General features: G+C 38.6%; 1 long non-coding RNA gene across 1 annotated transcript in view; it reads left to right on the forward strand.

Moving 5' to 3' along the window:
• The window catches only part of LOC143694640 (uncharacterized), a 170,226-nt gene that overhangs the window by 556 nt on the left and 145,850 nt on the right, over positions 1 to 23,820 (forward strand). The window contains exons 2-4 of the long non-coding RNA XR_013183244.1: positions 542 to 574; positions 2,598 to 2,656; positions 14,475 to 14,705. This is a non-coding gene — a long non-coding RNA (uncharacterized LOC143694640). The remainder of the gene's footprint in view (positions 1 to 541; positions 575 to 2,597; positions 2,657 to 14,474; positions 14,706 to 23,820) is intronic.

The following is a 23,820-nucleotide window of genomic DNA, read 5'->3' on the forward strand; positions in this document are numbered from 1 at the left end:
CACAACATGCAACCTGCTTCATTAAAAGCTGAAGCAAAGACTGTGAGGACAGATCAAGAGTTCAGTCAAACTGTCTCTGATAGACTTATTTCTCCAGCAATCTCTGGCTGTTGGAGTTGCTAAGATAGAGTCTGGTGTTAAGTAGCAATTGGTAATTTTTTCTTCAAATAGTGCTATTCACAAAACCCCACCAACCCAAACAAATACCTTCCTTGTTACTCAGGAATATTGTGCAGCAGTGAACAATTTGCTTATGCCTTCTGTGTGATAAGTACTTGGAGTAGTTTTATATTTGTTTCTTAACAATATGGTTTTATGTTCTCTATTATTTTGTTATAAAACTAAAATAGTTTCTATCATTGTTCTGTTCTAATAATTTTTAATAGTTTTCTATCATATTTTACTTGGGACATCTCTTTTCCAAATTAAAATATCCTGTCTTATTTAATCTTTCCCTTCACAGAAGATGATCTACTAATAGATCTAATAATAATTATGAGTCTTCATTAAGTCTTCTTCATTCTGCTATATCTTTTTTAAGGTGAAGAAAACAAGCATGCATGCAATATTCAAGGTACAGGTAAACCAAGGGGTGATGATGCAGTGACACCAGTGGTAATTTCTGATGAGCTCTTTAATTCTGTTTTAACAATTCATAATCATCTTTATCATCATCATCCCTTTTATAGGATAACCCTTTTATTGTCTGCCCACGAAAACATTAACATTTCTTTTCTGAGTGCTGTCTAATTTATATGCCATTGGTGTATCCATATGGTAAAAATTGGTTTTCTTCTAAATACATCACTATGAATTTATTGATGCTGAATTTTATCTGCCACTCTTATCTTTCAGTCACTCTGTATCCTGAGATCCTTTTGAGCCTTTTGCAGATATTGTCTTTAGTACCTTGAATAATTTGATCTCATCAGCAAATTTCATTCTGTCACTGCAGAGGCTCTTTCTGGATCATTAATAAATAAGTTCAGGCACACCAGTTCTCTTGCAGATACTTGTAGATCTCCACAGCTAACCCACTCCAACCACTGTGAAAAGTGATTTTCATTATCAATTAGAGAGTAATTTCAGGATTTTTCCTTTTACCATGGGAGAACTTATGGTTGTCCTGAGGTAAAAGGATATTTTGAGATATTGATCTATCTCAAAAAATTACTGTAATTCCTGCCTGGCTTCACACTTAGGTATCAGTGGTGTTGGTTCTCCTGAGAGCACAGATGATCCATAAATGAATATTTAGGACTCTGCAGACAGTTTGTTCTACGCTGCCTAGATGCATGTTCATGTTCATGTGTTCAACACCTGGAACTTATTATGTGAGAAATATAAATATTGGACCTCAGGCTGTGGAGACAGAACATATTTTAGGTGAAACCTGACAATGGTTACTTTGTGAAATCTATCTGCTCTTATTGAGAGTAGTATACTGGAGGTTACAGATTATTTTAGAGATGATAAAGATGAAACAAAAAGTACAAAGGCCACAAAATGAGTCACTGTTCATTTTACAGCCTTTCTTTTGATACTTGATGAAAATGTCCTCTCTGAATGTGGCATTTGCAGTCCAGCCCTGTTGACCCACCACAGCTGAGGAAATAAACACAAACTACCCATGACTTTTCTTCAGTTGACTTGAAGCACAGCAGTGTAATCCTAAGAGGCAGCATTAACCAGGAAACACAGGATAGCTCTGAGCTCAGGAAACATACTAAATCATTCTTCTTCCAAAAACTACATCTAGTACTGTCTAAGTCTCTTTGCAATTATTTTATTTAAAATTGCACCATATGTTTTGGTAACTGTTACTTTGAGGTGAATCTCATTCTGTAGACATAAAAGGATGCAGTTGATAGGGATGCATAAAAATCATTGAAATCAGATGTATTTATTCAGAATATATACTCATGCACACTCAGATATAGAATATGTTTATGCTAGCAGAAATAAAATTAACTACAAATGTTTCCAAAGCACAAAGAGTTTAAGTGATAAAATGCAATGTGACCGTAATTTGGTAATAAATAACTCTAATATCACTGTAAAATATAAGGAGTAAAACTATCAAATAGCCTGTAGACTTTATCTATAAAACAGAAGGCTGAGTATATTGTCTTATTTATTCTCATCTTCTAACCTGTCAGGAAAGCATGATGGCCTTTCAAAGATGTAGTTCTTGAATAAGGGTCAATATAAACCAAACTGTGTGGGATTATATATTTTTAGCTAAATGGATGCAATATGATACAGATCATTAACTCTAAACACCTCATCCATTAATCTTTACAACATACATATTGAGGCTACTGGATGAGAAATGCTGTTGAAGGCACAGACCATTTTTAACAGTGATAGAAGAGTCAAATAAGTAAAAAATATTGTCCTTGTGAATTTGCATGATTTTTTAGTTTAAATAACATTTGCTACATATACCCCTTCCCACAAATGTTTACTATATATCACCCTGAAATATAAAATGGGGATTCATTCACTTTGAAGTAATGAAAAAAACAGAGTGGAGTGTTGTTTTATTTTCCTGGCGTGTTATACATTACATTGTTCTTTTCTATCCTCCCACAAAGATGACTCCTGTAATACAAGGAAACAGTTCCCTAGATGTAACTATCTTCACCTAATCATGGTAAGTTACAGTGTGTCATTGCTGTTACCTACAATTCATATTTAGATAAATCTCACAACCTTCCAAGGCAAGGAAAGACCATATTTATAGGCTTCTGAGGCCATATTTCTATTTCACAGATAAAAATTTATTTGGTAGCAGAAAACATCCCAGCACTTTAAAATATAGATTTGCAACGTGGTGTATTGTTAAAATTTAGTGCTGCTTTTACATGTAAGTACTTCATGGCTGTATTTTATAATGAAAAGCAGAATGTACATTTACACATTACCCTGTGGACTTTATACTCACTGTACCAATTTATTCAGGTTTCTTGTCTGGACTGTAAAAACATTTTTTCCTCTCTGACTAAGGTTAAATAAATGAAAGGTTAGATTCTGTTACTAAGGTCAGGGAAATAATACAAAATTTGACTAAATGAAAACCAGGAGAAAAGCTGTAAGTGGTGGCTTTTTTACTAATAACCCAGTAGGATGCAGTCGCACAAAGAGATCACAGTCAAAATATGATTCATGGAGAAAAAATAGCAGCTGTTATGTCTGGAGTTTATTGGAAAACTAACAGCTGGATTTGAAATCAATGTTATTATTATATCTTTTGATTGAGGTTACATTATAAGGATCATTTCCAGCAATGGAACTGACAGTTCCTCAGCACTACTGCAGAGAACAACAATTGATCCAAAAAATGTACAATTATTGGCTTTCCAATTGTTCCAAATAAAATACTACTTATAACCAGGTGGAGATTTCCTTTGAAACCCTTTGAATACTAGCAGTTTTTGGATGCATGCTTTGTAGTGCAAACATTGGTATAGCTATTTCAAATATCAATGATATTTAAGCTACATATACATCTGTGAATGGTAGCTGAATGCTAAGGATTCATAATAAATTAAATTTGTTACTGTAGTATATTTGTGCTAATATTTTCTTTTGTCAAGGCAAAGATTGAAAACCCAACTCTTCTTGGTATGGAATTTAGGTGTAGAGTCCGTCTCTATTGACACTTGACAAATCTTGACCTATTAGTATCAGATTTAGCTGCTTGGCCTTTATTCCCCTTCTCTTTCCTCAGCATGACACCAGCATTTTATCTATTTGGTGAGAAGCTTTTCAGCTCTTTATTTTTCTATGATTTGTGCTAAAAACTTGTGGGAACATATTTCCTGTATTTCTTTCCTTTATACTTCCTCACAGGCAACATGGACCTACCTGAATGATAGGAGAGGGATTGGTTGATAGATGTAACAGACTTGGCCCATCTTCTGACTGTAGGTATTGTCAACAATGTGTTAAAGGGTGGGAACAATGTCAGGAGTAAGAGATGGAAGATAGTATGAGGAAAAGAATAGGAAAGCAGGATTTTTGTTTGTTTTTATCCATAGAATTTCAGGTCCTCACAGCCAGACCAGTTTATCCAAAAGGACAGTAGGTGCTGACAGGTTAGTAGGACAAGTGTTCCTATATGTATTACTTTAGGCCAAATGTGACCCAGTGCACCTTGAACATCTAGCCCATCATGCCATACAGAACAATAATCCATGAAATTCAGAGATGTGTGTGAAGAAGGCATGATGCATTGGAACTGAAGTTAGAACCTGTTCTAAAATTATGGATACCTGTATAAACCTGCTTTATTTCTCTTCAAGCTCTGTGTAACGGCAGTTATCTTTTACACTATTAGTCATAAATCATTCTTTAAAAGAACAAGCAATACATATGTGTTAAACTCCAGTGGAAATGTTCAAACATCCAAAATGGCAAAGTTAGATTCTCTGGGTTTTCTCCAGGTGCTTGGATGCTCTTTTATCTTTATCTTTCATTTGTTGCTCATATCAGACAACATTAAGTCTTATCAGAGCAGGCTATACTTTGCATAATCACTGCATGGATGCTTTATCTTTGTATCCCTGAAACAGAAGAACCCTGAGTACATATCGTTTGTACAAAACCTCTAAAAGCTAATTGCAATTTTAATCTGGGACAGCAATAATTAAAATAACTTGATGAGGCTTTTTCAGAGTTGGTTTGTATTTTTTGTATTACCTTTTGTCTCTCATGTTTACAGGCTGTCTGTTTGCAAGTGAAATCCCTCTTTAATATGATCTTTGCTTTTCAAAGAACCTATTGGATTTCCCTTACGTAAGGTTTTAATAATAACAGTAAGAGTGATGGTTAGGATTACAAAAATGCCTTTTCTACCCTCAAAGCATCTCTTCCCAATGGTACATGAGGAAATAATCATTGCACCTAATGGCAGAGAACAGGTAAATCTTCAAACCTTGTGGCTCTATTGTATTCCTTCATATCATCCCCTACTAATATTTAATCCTTTCAAAAACCCTTTGGCTGGCTCTTTCTTCTCCTCTGAGCTTCATTTTCCTAAATCTTCCCATGCCTTTTGATACAGTTAAGAAGATTAGACAGACTTAGGAGGAAAATTTCTTTCTTTCTTTCTTTCTTTCTTTCTTTCTTTCTTTCTTTCTTTCTCTTTTTTCTAAACACATGAAGACTTCAGGGTGTCTCTTTAGAACAAGCTATTTTGTGAAATTACAGTGATTGTGTCAGCAATATGTACAGCCATGTGGCACTTAACCCCTAATGCAGTGTCCATTTATCTGAAGAGTCATTCCCTTGAGCTTGTTGGGGTTGGGACCAGGCCCTTTCCATCCATCACCCCCCCCCCCACCACGTTTCTTAATTAAATGAAGAGAAATGGTCCAAGCACGGGTGCCATGAAATGCTGACTTCCCACCAAAGATACATAAAAAGAACATCTGTTCACTTCTCCATCACATCTGAGGCGAACACCACCAATGGTGCTGTTTGTAGCACATCAAAAACGTGCTGCCTTTTTCACAGAGGGAGACCATGAGGCTCTGGGGCTGGCCTGAGCTTGTGGCACACCAAGATCTTCTCCCAAGAGAGCCACTGGCTACCTCTTCATCATATGCAGAAAACTGTCTGGGCAACAGCTACAAGAAAGAAGAGGAGCTTAAAAAGCTTAATTCCCTTGATTTTGCCTCCGGGCTACAACAGCTTGGGCAGTGATTGCAGCCATCCTCGATGGCTGCAGTTGGCACAGAGATGTGCTGGGAGGAGCTGCAGCAGGCTCCCTCTAGGAGCCTTTGAATTACAGCTTCTGAAAGCTGCTGTTCCACACGTGTGCTGCATGTTTTGCTGAGTTTTCCCATGCCCTGTATATTTCGGTGACACAAGAAATCAAGGCAATAATAACTTCAAAAAAAAGTTCTGTCTTACAGCACAGAATGGTGGAAGAAAATCTGGCAGGAGGCAAAAGCCATTTCATTTAAAGATTGCAGCTCAGCTCAAATTTCTGTCTGACCTTGGCCAAACCCATTTACTTCACTTTTTGTCTTCAGAGAAGAATAGAAAGTCCCAAAGGTCATCTGCAGATGAAATCTGTTAAGGCCTATGAGACATTCTTATGAAAATAAAAGCCCTAAAAGTGTTCAGCTTGACAATATGGTTCAAGTAAATATTAATGGAAAAGGTTTCCCAAGGTTTTTATTTTGGTTTACCCATAATCAGACTCATAAGTGTAGAGAAGGCAGATGTTTACCTGTTTACAAATTTTTTGTTCATGTGATTTCAAATATCCCACAGAAAGTCTGAGTTAAAGTTTATGGGTAAGTGGTTCTATAGGGTAGTAACGCTTAGCAAATTTTCTTGTATTATCATATTAGTCCTGATAAAGTAACTGCAAGCCTGAAATTTCTAAGTGGCACAGGGGGCCTAGCTCCCTGAAATTAGGTGATTTAAACCCACCAAAAAACGTTGGATTTCCAGTGTGTTTAGCACCCACAGTGCCTACTAAATTAAACTTCATTAACTTATCAAAAGGCACAGTGGGAATATCAGCACCAGCAGTAGAGCTAGGGGATTCCTGCCAGCCAATGCAGCATTCACACTGTCCAGCTCTTTTACAGAGAACCCTGCTAGCAGGAGAGGTTCAGCATACAGTGCAGATCTTCAGCACAAATAATGAAGAGAAAATGGGATTTTGGGTTGACTGAAGTCGGTAGCTGCATTGATCACAATTCAGCAGGGCCTTGGTTTAACCCTTTAGGATTGGTTCCCATGTGCAGTAAGCATTTACCTGCCCTTAGCAGCAAATACTCTGTACAGAGTATGAAAATACTCTTTAAACTGCTAGAATGGCATGAATTAACCTTAGAATAGAATCAGGCCCTTTAATGAAGATATAAGAGAATAAAGCAAAAGATGCTGCTGTTCCCTATGGAAAGTTATGGGTTAAAGTATTTATATGCTTACTACAGGAGAGTATTCCTACAGTTTACAGAAGCAAAGATGTAGTAGCAGTAAACTTAAAAAAGGAGTGATACTAGGCACTAATTTACAGATGTAACAGGAAAAGAGATCTGCAACATGCCATAGGATGCTGGTAATCAAAGACAGCTAAAAAAAATTAAGTTGAAGCATTTTTATTTTTTCAGTGTGTAAAGAGTGAGAAGTAAATTTAGGATGACCTGAACATATTTTGCAAAAGCCAGTGCTTTTGGAATGGAATACAGATGATTCAAGAATGTTACTCATATTTGTAATATTCAAGCTGATATTAGAGAAGTTGTCTACAGTGTACACACTATTGGAATATCATTAATGAGGGTACAATATTCTAAGATTAAATTTATAGAAGGTTCAGACATTGTGATTTTGTTTTAATAATGCTAATCATAGATCTTTTGAACAAATGTGATTAGTTAGACTGTATGTTACATATTTAAATCACCACAGCTCCTCTATTTCACAGTAGCTAAGAGCTCTGGGCAATAATAAAATGTGAGTAATGACTCTTTCCATATCAACCCTATAAGCAAGAGTTAGAAATGCTCAGTGTTTATGAGAAAATTGTGATTGGGGAAGTGAAAAAGCAGTAATCGTTCTGCATTAAGTAAACAAAGGAAACTATCATATACTAATGCACTCTCCATTTTATTACCTGTTAGTCAAAAATTCTAATCAGCTGTGACAGGAACTGAATGAATTGGCAGCACCCAAAGGTGCTGCTTATTAATTTATCATAACAAATAATGATGGTGTGTCAAAGTAAGTTATGTCACTTCATGTGTTTTATGTCTTTGTTTTAGAATACCAGCAGTGAAAAAGGGTTGTTCATGTTCCCTTTTCAGAGTCAGAAAGGTTAAGCTCTCCATGCATTATCTGGTTTTATGTTTCCCTCCCTTTTCACCATAATCTGGATTAATCACAGGGCAACCATGTAGGCAGACAAAAACAGACACCCAGAAACACTGGGGAATTCTGTTCCATACCCTTTGCTTCTGCACTGAGATAGTTAAATTCTGATTTATATAACATTTATATAACATTATAGAACATTAGTGCTTGGAATCCACACCAGGGTTTGCTTTTCAAGGGGAGGTTACATATATGTGTGTAGATGATAATTTAATATGTATGATGTGTACACATGCATGTCTACACATGCACACATACATAAGTTAAGAAATTGTTCTTAAAGAACCTGTAGGGGTAGAAAGAAAGGAAACCTTTGTCTTCATCCCTGAGGACCAAAACACTGAATCTTAAGTGAGTTGTCCAGAGCCTGAAAGCAGCATAGTGTCCCCAACAGGAATGTAACCTGGGTCTCATTCACTCCAAGCCTCAACTGTTTTAGCCTATTTTTCCTCTCCAGTGATATTTCTAATCTATACCTCCAGCCTTGTGTGCCAGTGGTACCTTAACTTTTAATAAAAGTCCTTTTGAAGTCAAATATCCAAATTCAAGAGTTGATAGAAGGAAAAGCAATTTTACTGGGTTTGACTGTATTGAACTGATACTGGTTCCCTGATTAAAAGTTACACAACTGAATGACCACTTTAGTGTCTATTTTTGACACTTTTCAAGTGTAAACTTTGAATCACTGCACTTTTATTAAATGGGAATGAAATTTCATCCTGAATAGATGAGATCTTTCTGACAAAGATGAAATACAGAAAAAAAATATGCACATGTGTATAATGTGAATATTATTGCCTTGAATTTCCCAAACAAAATCCAATTTGCTGCCACATACAAAAATTAGTTTGTAATACTGTCCTCATAATAAGTCAGAGAAAGTATTGTATTAGCTGGATTGCCATTCTCAGAGATTGTCACAGGACATTTCTAAAATGGATGGACACAATTCAAAAAGCAGTTGGGAAAGACATGTCTGAATATCCACTTTTTAAATTATATAAACTCATTGATGTTATTATATGGTGTTCAATGTGCATTGTAACAGCAACTAAGGATTTGAAAATAACCAAAATACTCAACAATGTATACAAGCATGCACAATCTACTAATTTGCAAAAGCAAGTTCCAGGGGACTGCATCTGTGATCCTGCAGAATGTTCACATTGGCACCAAAATACTTCTACAGACCCTGAATTCAGAGCCAGGACTTCTCTGTTTTCCTAAACTGAGCTTCTGCTTTCTGCTCTATCAGCAATGGGAAGCAGTGGTATTCTTGGGCAGGTGATGCTTCATCTGACATCTTCTTTTCAGGTCAATCTTCCATAAGTTCAGTTGAAGGTAAATAAGAAGAATTTTCCCACTCAAACCAAAGCGACTCTCTACTGACAGGTTATATCACAGAATATGTTGAGATGGAAGAGACCCACAAGAATCATCGAGACCATCTCCTGGCCCTGCACAGGACCATCCCCAAGAATCACATCATTTTCCTGAGAGTGTTTTCCAAGTGCTTCTTGAGCTCTGTCAGGCTGCTGCTGTGAGCACTGCCCTGAGGAGCCTGTCCCAGTGCCCAGCCACCCTCTGGGTGAGCAACCCATTCCTGATATCCAGCCCTAACCTCCCTGCCACAGCTTCAGGCCATTCCCTCGGGTCCTGCCACTGCCACCCCAGAGAAGATGTCAGTGCCTGTCGCTGCTGTTCCCTGGCTGGGAAGCTGTAACTGCAGTGAGGTCTCCCCTCAGCCTTCTCTCCTCCACGCTGAGCAGCCCAAGTGCCCTCAGCCAGTGCTCATGGCTTCCCCTCAGGGCCTTCACCATCCTCGGGGCCTCCTTTGGACGCTGTCTGATGGCTCAATGTCTGTTCCACGCTGTGGCACCCAGAGCTGCCCCAGAGCAGAGCAGGACAACCCCTCCCTTGCCCGGCTGGCTGTGCTGTCCCTGGTGCCCCCAGGACAGGGATGTCCCTCCTGGCTGCCACGGCGCTGCTGACTCCTGTCCAACTTGCCATGGACCAGGACCCCCAGGGCCCTTTCCACAGTGCTGCTCTCCAGCCTCTCATTCCCCAGTCTGTCTGTCCATCCAGGGCTGTCCCATCCCAGGTGCAGATCCTGGCACTTGCCCTTGTTGAATTTCATGCACTTGGTTCTTGTCCACCTCTGTAATTTGCTGAGGTCTCTGTGCAGAGGCTCCCTGGGTATCAGTGTGCCACTATACAAAGGCATTATCAGGAAAACTAACCCAGTGAATGACAAGGAAATATTTGTACCCAGAACACCTGGGTACTTCTGAAAATTCTATGCTTAATATTCAAATGGCTACATATATTTTATTAAAAAATTTGTTGACACACCCTCAGAACAAAATCCTAAAACTAGCATAAATGAGCTTATTTTATAGTTACTTTGCATTTGTACCTGATTTATGCATTCCTTTATTAGAATTTCTATGTTGTCAGTAAAAGAGAACATGAGTGCTTGAAAATAAAATGGAACACACATTCAGTTACCTTAGCCTGGTTTTGCAGAATGATTTGAATATTTTTTAAAGCCACAATAGCATAGGCAGAACTGTTAACTCAGTCTTTATTGACTCACCTATAAGGACAGTAGCTCCAAGTAGCCCTGCATGTCCACAGCTACTCAGCTTGAAAGTTCCCATTAATTTCTTTACATTTTAGGATTAAGAATATGAACACAGTCTGTCTGAGATAAATTAATCTGGTGTGATGAAAGAGAACATTCTTTAATTGCAATTTAATTAATTGCATTTATGCTTTTAGACATGGAAATTATTGATGCTTAAGATGAAATCTGAGAATTAGTAAGACCTGAAGTATTTTGCTGTATTTATTATTTCTGACAATCCATCATTTTTCAACTATGAAAACTCACATTTGCTTCCATGAATCTTCATCTATCTAAATAGATCATAAATCTTTCAAGGTGTATGTACTTGAGCTGTATATCTTGGTCATCCTGGAAATATATTTTATTTTTGCAGATTGTTTATATTCATAGAAAGTAAAAAAAAAAATCATGTTTTTATATGATCTTACAAAAATTTTGCATCCACAAAATAAAGACTGTTTTTTGTTGGGGTTTTTATCCTGCTTAGTGTGACAATGGTACCTCATGCTACAGTTTCCCTGTGGTAGTTTGACTGTACAGCTATTATTAATGTGGGGTGGGTTTAAACTGGATATTTTACTAATTTAAGGTTTAAGACTGAATTAAACCTTAAATTAAATTCTTCTCTTACCAGAAAATTGTCAGCATCTAAATGTGAGTATAAATAGGCTTCAAACAAATTGGCAACATTAATATCTCCTATTTATATTAAAATAAATATTCATGGATGTGTTCAGAGCTTTTCTGGTATTGTTTCAATCTTCAGCCCTTGTACCTTCAGATCCATTTTTAAGATCAAAAAACTGCACAGTTTTTGCAATAAAACTTGATCAGATTCTTCAAGTTTTACAGGAAAGATTGGGATTAACAAAATAGGGTGAAACTTTTAACAAAACTACCTATGGCTTCTGGCATTTGTGCCTCCTCTTAATGACATGTTTTGAAGCAGCTGCTTGTTTATTTTTTTATATGCTCACATACCTATGCATAGAGGTTTGTAGCAAAAGTAAGATTGTTAGTACAGCAGGTGTTCAGAGTTGCAACAAAAATGGGTAACTGAATTGGGAATTATGCAAAAGGGAAGGCAAGGTTTGAGAAGGAGATGAATGCAGTGTCAGCAGCTGATGTGAGAGCTGCTCTGTTTTACTGTCATGAGACAGCATGACTGTATTAGGAATTAGATGACTGATTTTGTATTTCAATTTTAATTGAGTTTTCAATATATTAATTCTGTGGACATGTGTCTGAGTTTAATAACCTTCAAATACATGTTCAGATTGAATGACCAAGTCAATTATTCCTCAGAAATGCTTATTAGGATTGTGTTGGAGGCATACAAATAGCAAAGGAAACATTCTCATGAATATGCCACTTGTTTCCAAATTAATTTCTCTCAACCTTGGCAGCATGTTTTTTGTTAAATAATTATTCCTATATTTGAGGCATTCTTGTAGTACTACAGTAAATGAAAGTTGCAGCATTCCGTGCATTTGCTGAATAAATCAGCTTAGAATTATAATGCCATTTGAGTCAGTGCTGGATCCTCAAATGTGGCAAATGTAGCTTATTTGGACAGTACACAGTGGAAACTTCCTGGTGTTCAGTGGCTCAGTGTGTTGTGCTTTCTCCCAGGCAGTATTTATCAGAATTAGCTAGGTAATGCTGGTATATAGGAGAGACCATCTATTGTATTGTTGGACAGCCACTGTCAGAAGACCAAGCTTTTTTTCCAGAACAACTTACAACTTGTAATTGTATATATCTATATCTATATCTATATCTATATCTATATCTATATATATATATATATTTTTTAATTCTTGAGCAGACATGGTTCCTTTTGCACTGAACCTTGAAATGCACTACTTCTTAAATAGTTTGCTTTGTTATCCTTCACCTCTTTAATGGGCAACAAGGTAAGACATTTTGTGGAAAGAAAAGAAGGCAAAAGCAAGTTTCCCTTTTTTGTGCATGTGCCTTTGTCAGCCACATGAAAGCAAACTGTGCTACATTCAGAAGCAATTTCTTGCAATGAGTAATTTAGCAAATGCCGTCATTAAGAAAGAAATGATCATAATGTGTTTCTTTAATGCACTTAATCTGCATGTCATGAGAACACTTTGGCCTTCACCCCTTCCCTCTACCCTATTAATCTTCTAGCCTTTTTATCTCATCCCTCACACTGAATAATGCCATCAACTAGAAAACCAAAGGATGACACCAAAGAGAAACAAAGAACCATTATTGAATAAGATAAATGTAGTGCCACTTCTGCTAATTCTAATTTACTTAGAATTTAGTGAGGATTATTCTGTCACATCATCCATCACAGACAGACATTAGGGTAGGAGTGAAGTAAGCAATTAAAAACATGTTCTCCATTTCAGGTGTTTTGTGATTTCTTTTTCAGTTAGGTTCCATTGACTGTTTCTCTTTTTCTGCTAAGTATAAAATCATTTGTCAAATTTTGAGGTTAAAATTAGTGTCCCTGAAAGGGCTTGCATTGACAGCCACTGAGGATGGAGTATAAATATATTTTACTTCCAGGACAAGTGCTGCATTACAATGACTGCTGAAGTTTCCCCAGGCTGCCCCATCATCACGTGCTTCCACCTTGGCCTGTGGTGCAAACTCTTAGAGATAAAATTGAATATTCTGACATTTGGGTTGGTGGGCTCTCACATAGCCCAGTCCACCTGCAGCACCCCTGCCTGAGGAAGCTGTCAGGGACTGTACAGCATCTCTAACAGGACTGAAATATTTTATATGCAGTAAGGACACTCAGAGTTATGCAAGCTAAGATAATAAGTGTAATCAAATTTCATACTCCAAGGAATACACTGATTGCTTCAGGGACCAGGAAAAATTTAGCTCCATATCCTCAGCTTTTGTGCTGCTTCATGCAAGCAGAGCAGCTGTCACAGGGCAGAAAGTCCTCCAAGGCATCACTTATTGTCCACCTTTTCAGGCAGGGTACCAAATTGTCTAGAATTTTTTGATACTACTCAAAAAATGACTATTCAGGGTGGGAGATTTTCCACACTGGAGAAGTTTAAATTTGAGAATTGATTACTTCAGATTCTAGTTTGTCTTTGATTTGTATCATGTCATAATCCTAAATATTTCAGTTCCAATCTCCTAGTTAATATTTCTGCATGGAAATATGTGTGTAAAGTTGTTGGCATCAATCAGATATTCTCTGTGCCAAGTCCTGGGTCACAGAAACCCTTCAGCACACCACCTAAACTGAGGAGCTAAAGTGCATTACACCAGCTTAACATCTTAATTATTGAATGCCTTTGTTTCTCAATTTTGGAGATCGAAGAATTCTGTGGGTACTTTTAAGGTGGCTGTAGACTCACTTTTGAGCCATAAATATATATTTGTAAGGCCACCTACACATTTTTCTGTCCCTATAGAGGTGGTGGGGAATGCCCCATGAAGATTGTTCTACCCTCTTGGTGTAGAAGGTGGTGTGTGCGTGTGACTGGTGCCTTTGGCATGAACTTGGCATGAAAATTAGGGTTTAGCTTAGGTGTAGCTGATTTCTGACATTTCTTTCAGCCATAATAAACAAGAGCCAAGTTGTACAATAACAGCAAGCTCCTTGGTAAAGAGAACTAGGGGAAATTTAATGCTTTGAAATTAAATTGTTGTTTGTCACAACTGCAACCCCATCTGGGGAAATAACTGCATTTTGTGATGGTGCTGAGGGCCCAGAAGGTGTTAGTGTCCTGATTGTGCTCACCTGGGCAGGGCTGTGAGTGCCCTTATTATCCTCACCTGGGCAGGGCTGTGAGTGCCCTGATTGTGCCCACCAGGGCAGGGGCTCTTTGTTAGTGCCTGACTGTGCTCACCTGGGCAGGGCTCTTTGTTAGTGCCTGACTGTGCTCACCTGGGCTGGGGGTGGTACTGACCATAACTGCTCCACCTGTCTATATTTCAGGGTCTACCAGTCTCTCTCTGAGTCTCTGGGACTTTCTCCCAATTTTCTGAGCTGTCTTCAGAGCTTTCCTGGCTCGGTTACTCCTGCCTTTGGAGGGTGCTTGTGCCCCCTGCCAGCCCCTGCTGGTCCATGTTGGCCCCTCTTTTCCTCCAGCTTCATCCAAGTACCTCTGGCTGCAGCCCTGCTCTTGGACCCCTCATGTAGTCACCTGAAGGACCCTCAAACAAGCAGGTACCTCTCAGTTTTCTTTACCTGTTTTTGAAACCTGTCTGTTTTTGCATTACTTTCTGTCTTCATTGCTTCATCAAAGTGTGGCCTGAGGCCTCTTCCAATGATGAGGGGCAGTAATTTCCCTGGGGGATGGTGGGGGTTTAGGTCTGCATCTGCCTGATTAGGTTTTGGGGCTTTGCTGGTCTGTTTTATGTTGATGTCCTGAAGCATGAAATTTTCTGAAAGGCTTTGTGGTTCCTTCCTTATTTGCTTTTTCTCTTAAAAAAAGCCTAGTCCAGCTTCATTTGTTTGTCTGTAAAAGCCTGTGGGTTTAGGTGGTGAGCTCTAGAGATGAGATGAAGCCTTAGCTGGGGTTTTTGGCCTCCAAGAGAACTTGGTTAGGTCAGTGACATTGTACCAGCATAAAGGTAGTTATTGATCACATCTTGTGCAGCAACTGTGTTTTGCATTTTTACTTTATTTAAATATCAGTTTTTGTGTTGTTAATTCTAAAAGGTGCTGCACATACTAGTAAGAGCATTTGTAGGGGTGCAGGTAAAGTCCTTGAAGGATGGGCAGGTGGGAAGCTCAGTCTGGGAGAGGCTATTCAGGGCTCAGGGAAACTGGGGCAGCCTGTGGACAGATGAGGGAGGGAGCTGATGCTAAGAGGGCTGTCATTGCTGCCTGGTGGCTGATGGCAGAAGCGAGGATGGAAGTGGAAGTGTTGCAACTGTGTGCTTGGTGTGACTGTCACAGCAGCTTCAGTCAGGAAAGGTGTCCTGGTAATGGAAATAAATTGTGTGCTGTGGATTTGCAGAGGAAAACGGTGGTAGAAGGACAAGAGAGTAAGATGTTAACTGCACTGGACTTGGAACTGTAACTTAGATATTGAGCTGAAGTGAAAAAGGCAGAAGTAAAATTAGCTGACTTACAAAAGGAAACGTGGAGTACTGAAAGTGAAAAACAAGGAGACTGCCTGTCTATAGAATATGGTAACTTAATGGAAATGCAGCTTTCCTGGCTGTGGCCCTGTAGCTACCCATCTGAATATCTAAAGAGCAATACATCAGGAGAAAAAAGGCAGCTCTTCCCTGTTCTTTGCTAGGAGAGCTGTATCCTGCGGGTCTGAAAGCACTCTCCAAAAGATAAATAAGACTGGACCAATTTTAAGTATTAATATTAATAATGCTGCCTTGGACTTCAAGGGTAGCTTTGTCACTGATTTTATTATCACAGCACAAAATGGTAGCCAGCATGCAGAAGCATTGCTTCCAGTGCTTTTTGTCAGAGCTCCCTGTGCCTTTCATGAGTCACTTGGTAGGTCTGGGGTGTTAGCTGCCACAATTATATTTGTTGTTTAGACTATTCAGGTGTGACTGGGGAAACACAAGAGTTTGCTGGCACAGCTTCTTTCATGGTGGTTGCACCTTGTGCTGGTCTGGCTGCCTTAGATCTGCTATTAAAATCAGCATCTTCTGCTTTGTACTTCAGGGCTTCTGTGCTGAGAATCAAATCACCTGGGTGGCTGCTGCTGGTTTAAGAGCATAATTGAGTAGTCTAAGCAGCATCTTAGCAGCTGCTCCAAGAGGCTTTAACCTCCGTGTATACACATTTCCTGGGATTTTGTTTTACAAAGAGAGGGATTATTGTCATATTCGTTGTAATCACTCTTAAGTACTGTAGGCCTGATTCCTGACTGCCTTGTACCTTCTGCAGTCATTTACATCTGAGTAAAAGGACTATAATATGTGATGCCACTAGAATGGCTATGATATTATTGCATTTGCAGATTGATTGTACATTGCATATAGCAATGAAGAGCCAGGGCATGTGCAGAATGACTAGAAAGTCTGTGTATTAAGGTATTTCTGAGGTGTAAGTGAATACATGATAGAGAAAGGCTGTAGAAAGAGAAAAGAAGACAGGGGAGACTATATTGTAATTCTAAATGAAGTTCCTATTCAAATCTATCTTTGTGTGCTTGGACTCACCGGGAGTTGCCTTGATGTTCAAGGCAGCCCTTACTCTAGACAGTGCTCTGGGCTGGGGTGTTTATTTTTAGCTGGGTTATTTTCCAGATGATCTTCATCTCTGCAGTCTGACATGCCAGGAGTGGGCCAGGTGTTTGGAACTGCTTGTAGGCAGTAATGATTTTAGGTAAACATAAAGGCAAATCTGATACTGATGTGCGCCACCAAAATGCATTGTCAATTCACTTTAAAAAAAAAACAAAACCAAGAAAATATAGTAAATAGACTTCTGCTTGCTATATTAAAGCTTGGATTAAGCTTGCAGAACCCCAAAGTGTGAGGTAGTAATGGCTGTACTGTTTTAGAGGTAAAGTTTGACTGCCAGGCTTTGTTTGCACTGAGAGCCAGCTCGCTCCAGACAGAGCAGAGACCAAAGAGCTCAGACACCTGGAGGATCAGGCTGGCACCTGAACCTGGGCTGACAGGAGAGCCCTTGGCTTGTGGTAGAGACAAATCTCCTCTTGCTTATGTATATCTGGCTCAGCCTGACTGTTCTAGTTGTATTTCCACTCAAGCTGTAAATAGTTAGATAATTTTACAAGTGCCAGGGGGAAAAGAAAAAAGTTGCTTCATCTCTTAGGGGCAGCTTATATGTCACTGTCTGTGATTCTGATAGCACAAAATGTCTCAGTCATGAAATGTCAAATCTTAAGTATGACAAATAATCCAAAATTATATTAACATTTATTAAAGGAAAGGTGGAGAATGTATTTCAGAGCTTTAGTAGGAGTTCTACTGAATTTCCATATGAAGAAATCACTCTGCTATTATTGTTGTTTGGAAGTACCATATTTTGAAGGTTATGTTGTTGTCAAGGCAAAAGGTTCTGTATTGCATTTTCAACCAAGCCTGACTGATTAAGGGTGTTGGGAAGAATGAGTTTTCCTTCCAGAATCTTAATTAGGTTGACTTTAACTCACGACAGGAGATTCTGCCAGCTGTCAGCTACTGCTTGGATGTCCTACTAATTAAAACTCTGAGGAAGCCTATTAAAGGTGTTCAAAAAGCCAAATCTCCCTTTAAAATATCTCTGGCACAGCAAAAAAAAAAAAAAAAAAAAAGTATATGACAGTGATATTGCAGCATAGATAACTTGTCTTTTGCTTTTCATGTTGACAAGATGCAGCTTATATTACGTGGCTGAATAGGCTCTTCATTCCAAGCCCTTATCTGTCACCTTCCTGTGGATGGACTGAAAGGAATTTAAGGTGAAGTTTTGTTGGTTTTCAGTGTAGACATGTCTGACATTCAGATTTTCTCTAAGATGAGTCTGGCTGATACTGAAGCACTTCTCTTGAGGTTTAATTTCTGAGACAGCAACAAACATCCTGTAGTTCGTAAATATTTTCAGTATTGAAACAGATTATAATTTCTAATTACCATCATTTTTGTGCTGCAGCTCATGTTCTTAATTAGATGCTGCAACTGGGGTATATCTGTATTTCAAAGCTATTCTAGTGTACCTGTTTCAGACATGTTTAAAAAAAAATCTTCCTTACATACTTCATCAATTTTCCAGACAAATATCCTAAACTAGTGCCAAAAAATTTGTTTTGGCAGTATCTCTTACTCCACTGGGGACCTGGCAAAATATCTCTGAACTTTTGTAGACTGTTTTCAAAGGCAAAATTTTGTTATTATAACTGAATTTTATCTTCTCAGGTGTAAATAGATAAAAATCTAGGAAGGTTTTGCAGAAAAAAAGGAATTGCTACAACAGCAAGAGATTTCAGATGGCAGGGGAATGGAGGGGAAAAATATTGTTTTCCAGAGAGTCAATGAGCTTCTATCAGATTGCTGTCATTTTGTACAGGAATGGATTTCTAACTCAGTTCCTGGCTTCTTGGTAAGGAATTCAGGGGCTAAGAGAAAAAAATTTGTGACAGATGAGAATAACTTCACTGAGAGGCTTTCTCAGTAGATACCTGCTAGGAAAATTAACCAGCCATAATAAGTTCTGGAAGGTGATGTGTAGGATTCTGATTTGTGGCATAAAAAGCTTAGAGCTGCTGTCAAGATTTAAGGTAATTTGGGATTACCCAGAAGTGTGAAATGTGGGATTTCTCCAGAAGAGAAGGTACAGTTCCTTTGAGCTCCAGGATGACCTTCCTCTGCTCCTCGGTCACACACCACGGCAGGCACTGCTGCTCCTGTTATCCTGGCTCCTCACACAAGTTTAAGAGCTCCCTATTTCCCTCTAGGCATATGGCCCTGTGCTAAGTGTGATGTGATTGATGCTCAGGTTTTGCTTATGAATCCTGCTGTGCTCCTGTTTCCCAGCAGGGCAGCCCTGCCCAGGGGGATGGATGTAGGGTGGGTGCATCTGGCTCAACAGGGCAGCAGCTGAAGCCATAGTCATGCACTGCTTTCTTCTTGGCACCTATCCATTCCTGCTCCTATACCTGGCTTGAAATAGATGTTTTTTTCTGCAAATATTTGCCAAATGTTCATGCTGTGATCCTCTGTAGACATAGGTACTTATTTGGGAAAAAATTCTTATCTGCAATGCTGCATTTGTTCATTTACTTATTCCTTGACAGACTTTGAGTCAGTATTGCACTGTCCATGTTTTTCCCGCTGTTTGTTCAATTAATCATGATGTCATGCCAATGGCACTTATTATCTATTACATAGCTGTAGCTTTTAAAAGGTGCTAAAGCAATTCTTCAAGTATTTAACAACTTAATAGGTTAATTAAAGGGTAGGTTTTATTAATTGAATTTCAGACAGCAAGTTCCATCATGTACTTTGGGAAAAGATAACATGATTATTGAAACCCTAGTACCTAATATGCTTGAATGTGCCCATTACTGGAAAGAAGAAGGAAAGTTTTGGGGGAAAGAAAAAATAAAACCTTCAACAAGCTTATTTGAGCACTCCCAAAGGGATAGATTAATGTCAGACCTTTCTAGGCAATACTTCAGGTTTATGCAATTCTGTTCCTTGATTTAATAATAGAAGCACATTGAAGAATGAGATTATAGTTATTTTTACTTGGTTTGGAGCAAAACCTTCTTGGTGTGTGTTTCTGTATGTTTACACAACTAAATTTTTGTACTTTGAACCTCTTCCCTTCCTCTAAAAGAAATATAACTTCTTTTGCTGCTACTATGATGAATTACCTAGTTTTTTTCTGGATTAAGGATGCACATTTATTTAATAGGCAGCTGGTTCATCTAGGCACATTTGTGCCTCAGTTGTTAAAGTTGATTAGAAAGCCATTTCTTTCTTAGTCAAACTGCACAGAAAGGAAGAGTGAATTTTTTTATTTACAAAAACTTCACTCAAGAGGCATTAGATCCTTATTCATGAATTAATTGATTCTTGTCATCTGGGGATACTAAACTATTCTAACACTGTAATATGGCTCTCTCAGTGTCTTAGTGGTGTAGAGTTATTTTGAGGTATTGCCATATGGGCATCTGGTAACATTTCATTGTCTAAGCAGCAAAATTGATCATAAAATTATCAGTGCATCCATACCAAGTTCACATGGCAAGTGAACACCTTTGGAGTACTGAGTGGGACATTTGGTAACTCTCTCCATATGCTTAATAGGCAGCATTTTGATCAAATTATAACTTTGTGATTAGAAACTCAAAATAATGGTTGTGTTATCGAGTGCTGCATCATTCCTTACATGTGCCATTTTGCAGTCCTGTTTATATATTTTATATATATATATATATGCTCACACAAAATTTGTGGGTTTACATGGGTTGGTGTGAAATCTGAAGCTGTCAGGTTTTTTTTCCCACATTCTGGTAGAGCTGTGTGCCACCCCAGTCCCTTTTAGCAGCACATTTCCCACTTTTCACATCAGCATAGCTACCAATTTATCTCATCGGATGAGTTGCAGCAAGGAGACTTTACCTTTTGACCTGTGACAGTAATAAAAGGTGCTGTTTTAAAAAAAGACAAATTGTAAAATTCACCAAGGTGCTCAGATAAGATATAAACTACTTTTTTTTCCCCCCAAGTAATGTGAAGACAAACAAAAACAAAATGCAGAAGGCATTGATCTCTTTTATAGGCAAACTGTTTTCAGTGATTTAAGCTCTAGACTTTAATCTCTGTGTTTTACATATGTTTGATCTGAGGGGCTGCCACTTTGAACTAACAGCCGGCTCAGAATGTTACTGGGGTGTCAGCTCAAAACTCTACTCTGAAATGCATAATCTGGATTTTAAATTGGGAGTTTGGTGTCCAGCAGCAGGGTAGCTCTGCTTTTCCAGCCTCTGTGAAAGGCAGGTGCCTCCAGGCTGATGCCTGTCCCTGGGAAGGGGCCGGGACTGTGTGGGGCAGCAGCTGCAGCAGCACAGAGATTCTCCCTCCTTGTCCCAGGCCTGACTCTCCCGGGCATCCTGGCTGCTCTTGGGCTGTCCCATGGCACCTCTGCCTTGGCCCCAGGTGATCTCTGCTGTGATGCCCTTTGCCCACGGCCAGCTGGGGATACCTGCTGATTTCCAGCAAGAAAACCCTTGTGACAGTAACACTTGGCTCATTGGGAACAGCAGCAGCATCCTTATGTTGAATTATATCCACTTGAACTTGCAGTTCTTTTTGTGTTTTAGGATCTCTTATGAGAAATGATTATCCCTCCTATTTTGCAGAGTTTGGCAGCTGAGTGTTTGTTTATATCTGTGCAAGACTGATTTTCTGGCTGCCAGGCTGGTTTGCCTTGTTGTACATGTAAGGCACAAAACCATGCCAGTGAAGGGGACCATGGTAGCATTCAGACAGTGATTAATTTCTTAAACAATTAAGTACTCTAAATATAAAAATATTAAGTGTATAATTCATCTTGATTCAACTCCTCAGATACAACCAGTCATTCAGGTAGTTCACTTTGTTGCATCAGAAAATTAAACCTGGTACTAGTCATGTTGCTTTCTTAAAAAAAAAAAGAAATCTTTATAGGTGATAGATGACTAATAAAAACCAGAAAGTATCACACAGAGTTTTTATAGTGGATACTCTTGTATTCTAACAACCTGTGCCCCTAAGAACATTATGTGCCAGTTTTATAGAAATACCTGTGGAGAGTTTACCACTTAAAGCTTTCCAGTAGCATTTTCACAGTTTTAGTAAAATTATGGAGAGAAAAAAAAAAAAGTGGAGTCCTTTTGTTTTCTTCATAATGCCTTCCTTGCCTCCTCTTGACTCCACAGTTTAAATTAGTGCACAGATGCCTTTGAAAACTGTTAGGGGATACAAAGTGTAAGCAGTTTGCCTTTTCATCTCCTCTCACTGGTCCACATGCAGCAGTAGGACAGAAGGGCTTCTCTGAGGTTTGCAGCTTTTTCAGAATTTTCTAGGGCTAAACCAAATTTCCCTAAGTATCTCTGAAAACAGGACAACCACAAAGCTGCCAGGACACACAAACAAATTTGTGGAGTCCAAGGGATGTGCAGATCTGTTTCATATCAGGAGAAATTTTTTCTCTGTTTGAGCAGATCTTTCAGGGACGTTCTGCACAGACAACACAACAGGGAAGCAAATTGTGTGTACAGTGTTTGAAGGCATGCTTGTAATTAACCTCCACAGTTACTGTTATTCTGTTAGCATAATTGTTGATGTTATTGAAGAGGTAACAAAGTCCTTTGATTTTACAGAAGCTGTAATAAGCATTGTTGTACTATTGAATTATTGCCCAGATGCATCAGCCTTTTTCTTTCATTTTGAAGAGCTGTGCCATAGGAAAAAAGAAAATAAAGTTAATATACTATAAAATCTTCAAGTGTAAATTTATTTTACTTTTTTATCTGTGACTACAGAAATTTTCTTTTCAGCTTGTACTTCGTGCTGATTATTTTTATGCAAGAACTTCAAGTTCTGGAAGACATAGAACTACAGAATCAGTTTATTTTTTGGCAGTTAAGTTGCAAAATGGGAAAACTTGGTACTCCTGCCTATAAATGGATTGATGAAGAGTTAGGTTGCTGCTGAAGCCTGGCTGCCTAGACAAGCAGGGTACCCATTTGTAACCATCCATTCTCATTGAAAAGGGATCTGTGAGTTACAAAAGTGAAAAAGACCAAGTAGTTTTTTTGTGTCTATTCAGATGTTACATAAGTCTTCACAAGGTACTTCAAATGCTATTTCCATTTTGGTAAGCATGCTATGCCAATGTCCATGAGAACCTGCTGCTTTTTGCATGATGGAGTTTGAAATATAAATATTCTCTATTCCACACAGTTTCCCTGTTTTGTTCCCTCTCATACATCTCTTTGGTCAAGGAACCTGTTAAGCACTTTCATTAAGCTAGAAATGTAATTTTTTTTCTTAAAACTGTTTTTACTCTTCTATTAAAAACAAAGGATCAAAAATACTTTTCAAAATTCCTCAATTTTGATAAAATGGTATGTAGTTGACAAATTCACCATCATGTTTTATTTGGAGGGAACACAGAAAATCAGGCATGAATAAAAAGTGTTTCTCTGTTGCTTATATTTTGAGAAGCCACATGACACAGTTCACAAGAGGAGCATTTAGTTTTGCAGATATCTGGAGTAACAGCCAAGTGTTATGGGGCACATACACAGACCTGTGGGATTTCTGCCTTATCCTTCGCTCCTGATCTTCCCTGATGACTTTTTAGCTGTCTAGCACCTGTGCAAGCACCCCTGCCAGCAATTTTAACCTCTCTATAAGAATTTACACCCCTAATTGCCAACATTCTGGCATCCCCAGTTCTCTGATTTTGCCAGGAGAGAATCTATTGAACATGATATTGAAGTGCAGAATCACTTTCCAAACTGGAAGTGAAATAATCTCAGTTTTTTTGTCAGATAGAGGGATAGTGCCTGTAAATCACAGTTCTTGAAGTTTAAGTCACTTCTGATGAAGGAAGAAGATTTGCAGTTCCTCATTTAAAATCTTGCAAATTCTTCTGTTTATCAGCAAAGGGAAGGGGAGAAGAGAACCTCAGTGCACGCCCTGTGATCTACAACTTGTGTAAGATATTCCTCATGTCATAAAACTGATACACCCTGAGAGGTCAGAAAAGTCTTGAATAGCCCCTATGATATTAAGGTGCTGTTGTGGAATCCTCTACACCACTAAAATTGTTAACAATGGAAAGACAGGTTAGGAGTCCATGTCAA

Source organism: Agelaius phoeniceus, chromosome 8 (genome assembly GCF_051311805.1).
Source record: "Agelaius phoeniceus isolate bAgePho1 chromosome 8, bAgePho1.hap1, whole genome shotgun sequence".
NCBI lineage: Eukaryota > Metazoa > Chordata > Aves > Passeriformes > Icteridae > Agelaius > Agelaius phoeniceus.